This window comes from Rutidosis leptorrhynchoides, chromosome 3 (assembly GCF_046630445.1).
Source record: "Rutidosis leptorrhynchoides isolate AG116_Rl617_1_P2 chromosome 3, CSIRO_AGI_Rlap_v1, whole genome shotgun sequence".
Taxonomy (NCBI): domain Eukaryota; kingdom Viridiplantae; phylum Streptophyta; class Magnoliopsida; order Asterales; family Asteraceae; genus Rutidosis; species Rutidosis leptorrhynchoides.
Genome location: NC_092335.1, coordinates 618,688,434 through 618,699,067, shown reverse-complemented (window position 1 = coordinate 618,699,067; position 10,634 = coordinate 618,688,434).

Genomic DNA, 10,634 nt, shown 5'->3' with positions numbered 1-10,634 from the left:
ACTCATTTAAAAAAGTATAATATGATAAAGCATGTTATGACAAAACTACCATTATCTAATAACTGGATCTATTAATTACTCGTGATTACACAATAAAGAAAGTTACACTTATCAGGTGGAATCCAGCTTAGTCGGTAACTACAAAATAATAAAACATTGATTATCCAAGTTAAATGATCTGATTACAACGGGACATTTCGGTACATTTAAGAGAGAGAAGTAAAGTGTTAACTTTAAAATCTAAAATTTCATGTAAAACCAATTTGCATTTATAAATTCGGCAGTATCATAGCCTACTTCAAAGAGGACATCTTTATAACCTCTTAGTATTTTTTCCCAACTTGCGCCGAACTTTTCATTGCTGCACCACACATTAAAATCTCATTGACTTACTTCGTTGTTCATATTTTTTTTAATTCCCAAATATGTCATTTAAAATTGCAACAACATTTGACACCTTGACTGGTACTTAATTAGTTTAATGTCATTGCTTGACTATTTACGTTTTATGACATCAATTGTACCTACAAGGCTACAATGTGCACAACTAAATCTTGAGCATGAACTATTCTATGATATATACAAGTATAAAGTTTAAAACAGTCACAAACTCACAAGAATTCGAACGCCGCACAACATTTAGTGATTCTAGAAACAAAAGAATTAGCATATGCATTGGATTCATGCATTGACTGCCTATTGTATAAATGCTGAATAAGTGTATACCATGACTTATAGACGTGACAGACGATGATCATTTGAGTATTTCATCAGATACTTGTAATGCGTAAATTTTTTTTATTGACCTTTATACACTGCCCAATACCGAACCAATGAATTATATTGATGATCATAATAGTCAATTTTAATGATTCTTCTTAGCCATAACATGTTGGTGATTTTTGTAGTGACCCGAACTTTTCCATGTTTATATATATTAATTGAGATTGATATTTACATGATTAAATGTTTCCAACATGTTAAGCAATCAAACTTGTTAAGACTTGATTAATTGAAATATGTTTCATATAGACAATTGACCACCCAAGTTGACCGGTGATTCACGAACGTTAAAACTTGTAAAAACTATATGATGACATATATATGGATATATATATAGTTAACATGATACTATGATAAGTAAACATATCATTAAGTATATTAACAATGAACTACATATGTAAAAACAAGACTACTAACTTAATGATTTTTAAACGAGACATATGTGTAACGATTATCGTTGTAAAGACATTTAATGTATATATATCATATTAAGAGATATTCATACATGATAATATCATGATAATATAATAATTTAAAATCTCATTTGATATTATAAACATTGGGTTAACAACATTTAACAAGATCGTTAACCTAAAGATTTCAAAACAACACTTACATGTAACGACTAACGATGACTTAACGACTCAGTTAAAATGTATATACATGTAGTGTTTTAATATGTATTTATACACTTTTGAAAGACTTCAATACACTTATCAAAATACTTCTACTTAACAAAAATGCGTACAATTACATCCTCGTTCAGTTTCATCAACAATTCTACTCGTATGCACCCGTATTCGTACTCGTACAATACACAGCTTTTAGATGTATGTACTATTGGTATATACACTCTAATGATCAGCTCTTAGCAGCTCATGTGAGTCACCTAACACATGTGGGAACCATCATTTGGCAACTAGCATGAAATATCTCATAAAATTACAAAAATATGAGTAATCATTCATGACTTATTTACATGAAAACAAAATTACATGTCCTTTATATCTAATCCATACACCAACGACCAAAAACACCTACAAACACTTTCATTCTTCAATTTTCTTCATCTAATTGATCTCTCTCAAGTTCTATCTTCAAGTTCTAAGTGTTCTTCATATATTCTACAAGTTCTAGTTACATAAAATCAAGAATACTTTCAAGTTTGCTAGCTCACTTCCAATCTTGTAAGGTGATCATCCAATCTCAAGAAATCTTTGTTTCTTACAGTAGGTTATCATTCTAATACAAGGTAATAATCATATTCAAACTTTGGTTCAATTTCTATAACTATAACAATCTTATTTCAAGTGATGATCTTACTTGAACTTGTTTTCGTGTCATGATTCTGCTTCAAGAACTTCGAGCCATCCAAGGATCCGTTGAAGCTAGATCCATTTTTCTCTTTTCCAGTAGGTTTATCCAAGGAACTTAAGGTAGTAATGATGTTCATAACATCATTCGATTCATACATATAAAGCTATCTTATTCGAAGGTTTAAACTTGTAATCACTAGAACATAGTTTAGTTAATTCTAAACTTGTTCGCAAATAAAAGATAATCTTTCTAACTTGACTTTTAAAATCAACTAAACACATGTTCTATATCTATATGATATGCTAACTTAATGATTTAAAACCTGGAAACACGAAAAACACCGTAAAACCGGATTTACGCCGTCGTAGTAACACCGCGGGCTGTTTTGGGTTAGTTAATTAAAAACTATGATAAACTTTGATTTAAAAGTTGTTATTCTGAGAAAATGATTTTTATTATGAACATTAAACTATATCCAAAAATTATGGTTAAACTATATCGTTCTTTACTGAAATGACTACCTTTACAAAAATGACTTGTAACTTATTTTTCCGACTATAAACCTATACTTTTTCTGTTTAGATTCATAAAATAGAGTTCAATATGAAACCATAGCAATTTGATTCACTCAAAACGGATTTAAAATGAAGAAGTTATGGGTAAAACAAGATTGGATAATTTTTCTCATTTTAGCTACGTGAAAATTGGTAACAAATCTATTCCAACCATAACTTAATCAACTTGTATTGTATATTATGTAATCTTGAGATACCATAGACACGTATACAATGTTTCGACCTATCATGGAGTTAGCTATACAGGGTTGAGGTTGATTCCAAAATATATATAGTTTGAGTTATGATCAATACTGAGATACGTATACACTGGGTCGTGGATTGATTCAAGATAATATTTATCGATTTATTTCTGTACATCTAACTGTGGACAACTAGTTGTAGGTTACTAACGAGGACAGCTTACTTAATAAACTTAAAACATCAAAATATATTAAAAGTGTTGTAAATATATTTTGAGCATACTTTGATATATATGTATATATTGTTATAGGTTCGTGAATCAACCAGTGGCCAAGTCTTACTTCCCGACGAAGTAAAAATCTGTGAAAGTGAGTTATAGTCCCACTTTTAAAATCTAATATTTTTGGGATGAGAATACATACAGGTTTTATAAATGATTTACAAAATAGACACAAGTACGTGAAACTACATTCTATGGTTGAATTATCGAAATCGAATATGCCCCTTTTTATTAAGTCTGGTAATCTAAGAATTTGGGAACAGACACCCTAATTGACGCGAATCTTAAAGATAGATCTATTGGGCCCAACAAGCCCCATCCAAAGTACCGGATGCTTTAGTACTTCGAAATTTATATCATATCCGAAGGGTGTCCCGGAATGATGGGGATATTCTTATATATGCATCTTGTTAATGTCGGTTACCAGGTGTTCACCATATGAATGATTTTTATCTCTATGTATGGGATGTGTATTGAAATATGAAATCTTGTGGTCTATTGTTACGATTTGATATATATAGGTTAAACCTATAACTCACCAACATTTTTGTTGACGTTTAAAGCATGTTTATTCTCAGGTGAATACTAAGAGCTTCCGCTGTTGCATACTAAAATAAGGACAAGATTTGGAGTCCATGTTTGTATGATATTGTGTAAAAACTGCATTCAAGAAACTGATTTCGATGTAAAATATTTGTATTGTAAACCATTATGTAATGGTCGTGTGAAAACAGGATATTTTAGATTATCATTATTTGATAATCTACGTAAAGCTTTTTAAACCTTTATTTATGAAATAAAGGTTATGGTTTGTTTTAAAAATGAATGCAGTCTTTGAAAAACGTCTCATATAGAGGTCAAAACCTCGCAACGAAATCAATTAATATGGAACGTTTTTAATCAATAAGAACGGGACATTTCAGTTGGTATCCGAGCATTGGTCTTAGAGAACCATAATTTTGCATTAGTGTGCCTTATCGAGTTTGTTAGGATGCATTAGTGAGTCTGGACTTCGACCGTGTTTACTTGAAAAATGATTGCTTAACAAATTTTGTTGGAAACTATATATTTTTAATATGTGAATATTATGTGATATATTAATCTCTTAACGCGTTTGATATTATGTGATAGATGTCTACCTCTAGAACAAGTCACATTGACTCACCTAATAATAATGAAGAGTCAAATATAAATTGGAATGATTCGTGGACTGATTCACAAGTTCCCGAAGAGGAACCGGAAGAAGAGACGGAACCGGAAGAAGAATCGGAACCGGAAGAAGAAATAGAACCAGTGGGGGAAATAATAAAACGGTTAAGTAGAAGAAAATCCTCAACCAACCGACCAAAGTTAATTATGGTCAATGGTGTTTCCGCCAAGGAAGCAAAATATTGGGAGGATTACCAATTCTCCGATGAATCGGATTCCGACGAGAATTCCGATGATGTTATAGAAATTACCCCAACTGAATTTAAAAAGGCAAAAGAAAATAATAAGGGAAAGGGCATAAAAATAGAGAAATCTAATTCCAACCCCGATGAACTTTATATGTATCGTCAACCCCCGAAGTCCTTAAGTTGTAACAATGACCCGGGAACCTCAAAACCACCAGGTTTTTCTAAACCAATGTGGAAAACGACGGCTCGTATTAGGGGAACATCATATATCCCTAGAAACTTGGCAAAACGAACCAAAACCGAAGAAGAAGAAACGAGCGAGTCGGAATAAGATAGTTGTATTCGTGTGGTGTAATATATGTAATATAGTGTGCTTATGCTTTATGATATATGTAAAAATTGCTTGTATTAATAAGTATTTTTTATGAATCTAACTCTTGTCTATTTTACAGTTTAAAAACACAAAATGGATAGACAACCCAATATTTTAAGAGACCTACCCGGAGACATGATTGATGAAATCTTGTCTAGAGTCGGTCAGAATTCCTCGGCACAACTATTTAAGGCGAGATCAGTTTGTAAGATATTCGAAGAACGTTCCAAGAATGCCTTGGTTTATAAAAGGCTTTCGTTCGAAAGATGGGGGATATCACATTGGGAAATCCATAAGTTACGATGTGTTTACTTTGACGCATATATTGCGGGGAACCCAAATGCTATTTTACGCAACGGGTTAACAAATTATTTTGACTCAATATATTCGAATATAGGACTTCGTGATTTAGAAAAAGCGGCTAACATGCAACATAAAGAAGCATGTTATGCTTACGGGTTAGTAATGTTCGCTTCTCACCAAAGTGAGAACAAGAACATCGGGCTACAACTATTAAACAAAACGTTCCCACAAGTGACGGAGTCGGTAATTGGGGTAAGAAATGAGGTTTTTAGATTGTTACGGGACTGTTGGACATTACGTAACCCTCGTCCCTTTGACGACGTTACAACACGCTGTCTTATCAACGGCCATAACGGTTATGTTCCACAAGACCAAGGATGGGAAGTAATCCTAGTAAAACCACAATGCATGACTTGTTTCTGGACGTATGAATTACGTGTCTTTATTGTCTTTGCTGAACGACTTGTGTACTAGCTAGAATTATCTTCACAACCATCTTGTATCAAATTTATTGTGTGCTATATTTTATGCTATATGTAAAATAAGCGGTATTGTAAGTTTGTAAAATATTGTGTAAAAGTTTGAACGCGAAATATTATTATAATCAGTTTTTCATATAAAATTGTAGTAGTTGAATTGTATATTAGCTACTAAGTATGAACTTAACGGGTAGGTACTACCCGAATTTAAACTTATAAAATGCTAATATGAAGAAAAAGCTTTTATAAATGAGTTCATATTATGCTACGAAATACTATTAACTACTCTTAATATTCTGTATGATTAACTTGTTCCATTTGACTATTTTGAAGGAAATGGCACCGACTACTCGACACATCGTGAATATGAATGAAGAAGAATTTCGTACTTTTCTAGCTTCAAACATAGCCGCAGTACAGGCTGCACTACATACCAACAATAACCTTGGATCTAGCAGTACAGGAAATCGTGTAGGATGCACCTACAAAGAATTCACTGCCTGCAAACCTTTGGAATTTGATGGAACCGAAGGACCGATCGGATTGAAACGGTGGACCGAGAAGGTCGAATCGGTGTTTGCCATAAGTAAGTGTACTGAAGAGGACAAAGTGAAGTATGCTACGCATACCTTCACAGGTTCTGCGTTAACATGGTGGAATACCTATCTAGAGCAAGTGGGACAAGATGATGCGTACGCACTACCGTGGTCAGCATTCAAGCACTTGATGAACGAGAAGTACCGTCCCAGAACCGAGGTCAATAAGCTCAAGACAGAATTTAGAGGGTTACGAACCCAAGGATTTGATATTACCACGTATGAAAGACGATTCACAGAATTGTACCTATTGTGTCCGGGAGCGTTCGAAGATGAGGAAGAGAAGATCGACGCGTTTGTGAAAGGATTACCGGAAAGAATCCAAGAAGATATAAGTTCACACGAGCCCGCCTCCATATAACAGGCATGTAGAATGGCTCACAAACTAGTGAACCAGATTGAAGAAAGAATTAAAGAACAGACTGCTGAAGAGGCCAATGTGAAGCAAGTCAAAAGAAAGTGGGAGGAAAACGGTGATAAGAATCACCAATACAACAACAACAGCAATTACAACAATAATCGCAACAACTATCCCAACAATCGCAACATCAATCACAACTACAACAAACGGCCCAACAACAACAACAATAACAACTACAACAATCATCCCTACAACAATAATAACCGCAACAACAACAACAATAATCAGAAGCAGCTATGCCAAAGGTGTGAAAAGTATCACTCGGGGTTTTGCACCAAATTTTGCAACAAGTGTAAAAGAAATGGTCATAGCGCGGCGAAGTGTGAGGTCTACGGACCAGGGGTTAATAGAACGAAAGGAACAAATGGTGTCGGAACGAGTAATGGCGGAGCAAGTAGTGTCGGAGCAAGTTATGCCAATGTAGTTTGTTATAAATGTGGAAAACCGGGCCACATTATTAGAAATTGCCCGAACCAAGAGAACACGAATGGACAAGGCCGCGGAAGAGTTTTCAATATTAATGCGGCAGAGGCACAGGAAGACCCGGAGCTTGTTACGGGTACGTTTCTTATTAACAATAAATCTGCTTACGTTTTATTTGATTCGGGTGCGGATAGAAGCTATATGAGTAGAGATTTTTTTGCTAAATTAAGTTGTCCATTGATGCCTTTGGATAGTAAATTTTTTCTCGAATTAGCAAATGGTAAATTAATTTCAGCAGATAATATATGCCGGAATCGAGAAATTAAACTGGTTAGCGAAACATTTAAGATTGATTTGATACCAGTAGAGTTAGGGAGTTTTGATGTGATAATCGGTATGGACTGGTTGAAAGAAGTGAAAGCAGAGATCGTTTGTTACAAAAATGCAATTCGCATTATACGAGAAAAAGGAAAATCCTTAATGGTGTACGGAGAAAAGGGCAACACGAAGCTACATCTTATTAGTAATTTGAAGGCACAAAAACTAATAAGAAAAGGTTGCTATGCTGTTCTAGCACACGTCGAGAAAGTACAAACTGAAGAAAAGAGCATCAATGATGTTCCCGTCGCAAAAGAATTTCCCGATGTATTTCCGAAAGAATTACCGGGATTACCCCCACATCGATCCGTTGAATTTCAAATAGATCTTGTACCAGGAGCTGCACCAATAGCTCGTGCTCCTTACAGACTCGCACCCAGCGAGATGAAAGAACTGCAAAGCCAATTACAAGAACTTTTAGAGCGTGGTTTCATTCGACCAAGCACATCACCGTGGGGAGCTCCTGTTTTGTTTGTCAAGAAGAAAGATGGTACATTCAGGTTGTGTATCGACTACCGAGAGTTGAAAAAACTTACCATCAAGAACCACTACCCACTACCGAGAATCGAAGACTTATTTGATCAACTACAAGGCTCGTCTGTTTATTCAAAGATTGACTTACGTTCCGGGTATCATCAAATGCGGGTGAAAGAAGATGATATTCCAAAGACTGCTTTCAGAACATGTTACGGTCATTACGAGTTTATAGTCATGCCGTTTGGTTTAACTAATGCACCAGCTATGTTCATGGACCTTATGAACCGAGTGTGTGGACCATACCTTGACAAGTTTGTCATTGTTTTCATTGATGACATACTTATTTACTCAAAGAATGACCAAGAACACGGTGAACATTTGAGAAAGGTGTTAGAAGTATTGAGGAAGGAAGAATTGTACGCTAAATTTTTAAAGTGTGCATTTTGGTTGGAAGAAGTTCAATTCCTCGGTCACATAGTGAACAAAAAAGGTATTAAGGTGGATCCGGCAAAGATAGAAACTGTTGAAAAGTGGGAAACCCCGAAAACTCCGAAACACATACGCCAGTTTTTAGGACTAGCTGGTTACTACAGAAGGTTCATCCAAGACTTTTCCAGAATAGCAAAACCCTTGACTGCATTAACGCATAAAGGGAAGAAATTTGAATGGAATGATGAACAAGAGAAAGCGTTTCAGTTATTGAAGAAAAAGCTAACTACGGTACCTATATTGTCATTGCCTGAAGGGAATGATGATTTTGTGATTTATTGTGACACATCATAGCAAGGTCTCGGTTGTGTATTAATGCAACGAACGAAGGTGATTGCTTATGTGTCTAGACAATTGAAGATTCACGAACAAAATTATACGACGCATGATTTGGAATTAGGCGCGGTTGTTTTTGCATTAAAGACTTGGAGGCACTACTTATATGGGGTCAAAAGTATTATATATACCGACCACAAAAGTCTTCAACACATATTTAATCAGAAACAACTAAATATGAGGTAGCGTAGGTGGATTGAATTATTGAATGATTACGACTTTGAGATTCGTTACCACCCGGGGAAGGCAAATGTGGTAGCCGATGCCTTGAGCAGGAAGGACAGAGAACCCATTCGAGTAAAATCTATGAATATAATGATTCATAATAACCTTACTACTCAAATAAAGGAGGCACAACAAGGAGTTTTAAAAAAAGGGAAATTTAAAGGATGAAATACCCAAAGGATCGGAGAAGCATCTTAATATTCGGGAAGACGGAACCCGGTATAGGGCTGAAAGGATTTGGGTACCAAAATTTGGAGATATGAGAGAAATGGTACTTAGAGAAGCTCATAAAACCAGATACTCAATACATCCTGGAACGGGGAAGATGTACAAGGATCTCAAGAAACATTTTTGGTGGCCGGGTATGAAAGCCGATGTTGCTAAATACGTAGGAGAATGTTTGACGTGTTCTAAGGTCAAAGCTGAACATCAGAAACCATCAGGTCTACTACAACAACCTGAAATCTCGGAATAGAAATGGGAAAACATTACCATGGATTTCATCACTAAATTGCCAAGGACTGCAAGTGGTTTTGATATTATTTGGGTAATAGTTGATCGTCTCACCAAATCAGCACACTTCCTGCCAATAAGAGAAGATGACAAGATGGAGAAGTTAGCACGACTGTATTTGAAGGAAGTCATCTCCAGACATGGAATACCAATCTCTATTATCTCTGACAGGGATGGCAGATTTATTTCAAGATTCTGGCAGACATTACAGCAAGCATTAGGAACTCGTCTAGACATGAGTACTTCCTATCATCCACAAACTGATGGGCAGAGCGAAAGGACGATACAAACGCTTGAAGACATGCTACGATCATGTGTTATTGATTTCGGAAACAGTTGGGATCGACATCTACCGTTAGCAGAATTTTCCTACAACAACAGCTACCATTCAAGCATTGAGATGGTGCCGTTTGAAGCACTTTATGGTAGAAAGTGCAGGTCTCCGATTTGTTGGAGTGAAGTGGGGGATAGACAGATTACGGGTCCGGAGATTATACAAGAAACTACCGAGAAGATCATCCAAATTCAACAACGGTTGAAAACCGCCCAAAGTCGACAAAAGAGCTACGCTGACATTAAAAGAAAAGATATAGAATTTGAAATTGGAGAGATGGTCATGCTTAAAGTTGCACCTTGGAAAGGCGTTGTTCGATTTGGTAAACGAGGGAAATTAAATCCAAGGTATATTGGACCATTCAAGATTATTGATCGTGTCAGACCAGTAGCTTACCGACTTGAGTTACCTCAACAACTCGCGGCTGTACATAACACTTTCCACGTCTCGAATTTGAAGAAATGTTTTGCTAAAGAAGATCTCACTATTCTGTTAGATGAAATCCAAATCAACGAAAAACTTCAATTCATCGAAGAACCCGTCGAAATAATGGATCGTGAGGTTAAAAGACTTAAGCAAAACAAGATACCAATTGTTAAGGTTCGATGAAATGCTCGTAGAAGACCCGAGTTCACCTGGGAGCGTGAAGATCAGATGAAAAAGAAATACCCGCATCTATTTTCAGAAGATTCGTCAACACCTTCAACAGCTTAAAATTTCAGGACGAAATTTATTTAACGGGTAGGTACTGT